Genomic DNA, 3,179 nt, shown 5'->3' on the forward strand with positions numbered 1-3,179 from the left:
AGGCGATGGTGTCTGGATAGGCTTTTTAACTAGCTTTACGAGCAAGACCTTCAACAGCAAAGTTAATGATGCTGTATGTTTATCCAGCACATGCCAGAACTTAAAGAAATAGCTATTCTTATTTTGTCTGCATGTTGCTCCACAAGTTCTTGGCTCATTTTGAGTCAGAACCGGTTCATTAAAAAGAATCGGCTCAAAAGAATGTTTCGTTCACGAATCAGACAGCAAAGAGTATCTTCAGCTGTATTGTCCCCTCATTTTAGTCATTCTATAAGTTATTTAACATTCGAGGCCACTGTTTATTAAGGAAACACAATACGCCCAAATGTCTTCTTCTTCAAAACATTAATTTTAGAACAACAGTGGATATAGGCTACACTGTACAAAATAAGTGCAGATTTTACTGTCAGGGGTGTTAATGTGACAATTTTTTGTATTTTTCTTAATTATTACATAAATGCCCGTACCCAGAGTTACTCTTTCTCTTCTGCATTTCACCTGCACTGTAGCTTGTGTATATTAATTGCTTCTATTTTTGACATTGTGTACTACGTACATATTGTGAGCTTTTATTACAAATTGCGTGTTGTGTTCCTTATTTCAGTTGCTTGCATCTGCTAAATGAATAAATGTAAATGTGGCATACCTTTTTATTTTTTTTAAAGCATTAATCTGTAGAACTCAAAGAGCTCTCAACATAAGACATAGGCGAGTAGAGATTCTGGTTTTCATGGAATTCTCTCTTCATATTGAATCAGTATTAACAGCTTGAGTATCTAAAAGTAGAAGCTTCTTAGTTTGCCTGAGGGCTTTCAACATGCTGAAATTGATGTAAATGTTACAAAGAAATGGTACGTGCACAGTGCCCTTTTCCTAGCAAAACCCTTTCTGCAAGGAATAGAAAATGTGCTTTACATATTTTGTTCCCACAAAAGTAGCCCTTGAGACTTTCAACAAGAAAAACAAATAGTGTATTCGAGGGTGTATGCTTTTCAAGACTGGTGACTGCAACAGTTTTCTTCCTTTTCTTTTCCATTACAATTTCAGAATGTCACAGAGCATACTAAGTGTTAAGATCTTACAAAATGCTGTCCTACAGCCTTACTGGTATATTATATGCAAATAGTATATGCCATAAATTATTTACAATAATATAGTTAGCATTCATTTGCATTTAGCATGTTTTTTCCTGCTAGAATTACTGGTTCTGTTCTGAAAGACACTGTTAAATAGCAAATAACAGTATGTTTACTAATATGCATGCTTCTGACTCACCTTTTAGTTGCAGTTTAGGTTGATGGATTCATTTTGACATGTTTTTTTCTGTATTCATAATTCATTGGATTGTGAAAATCTCTGTAGGTTTCATGCCAGGAAAACCAGCACAGATTCATTTATGCATTGAGCCAATGCCTATTAATTATGTATTTCCATCTGTTACAAACTCAGTGACTCACCAGTGAACAATAAAATCATTATAGCCCCACTATATGGGGACCAACTTTTTACAAACATCTATATCAGACATATAAGATTAGTTTTCTGTGAAGAAGAGACATTTACATTGTTTTAAAGTCCATACATTAGTAATTATTCATTCATTTGTCACTGTGTTTATTTTGTATGTGTCCAATAATTGTAGCAGAGGGAAGCAATGATAAATGCAAATAATAAAAGGCAACCAAGAGCTGATAAAAAGTTATGAAATGGGCATTTATTTGTGATTTCTAAGGATAAAATGGCTGAGTATAGAGATTGATGAGTATATTTGCAAGCCATCCTTTTAAAAAAATTTAATAGGCTGAAAAAACAAATGATCAGACTTCCGTTTTGCTGAACCTTTGTTAATATTACAGAAATATGTATGATATGTCCACATAGTATTTCTCTGTCTCTCTGCACCTCACTGATTTTTTTAGTCTTGTATGGTTTCTGCTCATGTTCAGATCATTTGCTAATAGTTTTGTTTACACTAACAAGCTTCTATTTAATGATTCAAATTAAATTGCATTCTAAATAATAAAATTATCTTACAAATCTCTTTAAGATTTTAGTTTGCAGAAATCTGTATCAGTATGCCCTATGATTGTTATAAGTAATTCAAATAAGTTGAATACTTCACTGCTGGAAATGCCATAAACACAGCCTGATCTTAAATGATGCTAAATCCATCACAACATGCTCTTTGAAGGACAGCTTTGCAAACAAACCAAAGGAGCTGTTTGCATATTCTAATATATGGTCATTAACCGCAAATAGCTTTCAGAGTGCAGCATACATAACATTTATGCCTCATATTTATTCCTTATCCTCCATTTTGTTGATCAATGACCTTTAACTTTGCTTCATTATCAGTTTCATTGCACAAACAGTGTATATTCATGAGAGAATGTAAACAGAAAGAATAACACTATGTGAGGGATTTACACGTCACTCCCGAAACTTTGCTGCATGTACAGGGTATGGCCATTAGCAGCACGAAAAACAAAACTTTTATTCAAACTCTGGACAGATTATATTTAGCCTAGAAAGTGCGCAAATAGCCCTTCCTTTATAATCACTAAAAAGGTGTCACTTACTTCAGTTCATCGCAATCTCACTAAAATCCTGTATAATCAATGAACTTCTTATTTACATCTTGCTACAGTGAGAGGACTCGTGGAGTTTAGCCATGAGTGAATTCTGACTCATTTCAAAGGAATAGCCAATCAGTGGTGTTCAAGAATAAACAGTTCATGAGTTCGCACTTACATATAATTGAACTGAGCAAATAGTAAGCATATTTGCTGTGCTGTCCTGAGGGCTCCGAGCTCGGGATATAGCACGAACCAAGAGAACTCCCCTATCCCTAGTATGGGATGAGAATAGTTTAAAGGGGTCATATGATGCGATTTCAAGTTTTCCTTTCTCTTTAGAGTGTTACAAGCTCTTGGTGCATAAAGAAGATCTGTAAAGTTGCAAAGACTAAAGTCTCAAATCCAAAGAGATATTCTTTATAAAAGTTAAGAGTCAACCACGCCTACCTAAAACGGCTTGTTCTAACACGCCCCCACATGTCTATGTCACTATGTGGAAACAGTGTTGCCAACTAATTTTCAGGGGAAGTTGCTAAAGGAAGGTTGATTTGTTGCTAAAAGTTGCTAAATGATGTTGTGATGACATTGCGTGATGACGTCATT

Source organism: Sinocyclocheilus rhinocerous, unplaced genomic scaffold, assembly GCF_001515625.1.
Source record: "Sinocyclocheilus rhinocerous isolate Xijiao unplaced genomic scaffold, SAMN03320098_v1.1 scaffold2302, whole genome shotgun sequence".
NCBI lineage: Eukaryota > Metazoa > Chordata > Actinopteri > Cypriniformes > Cyprinidae > Sinocyclocheilus > Sinocyclocheilus rhinocerous.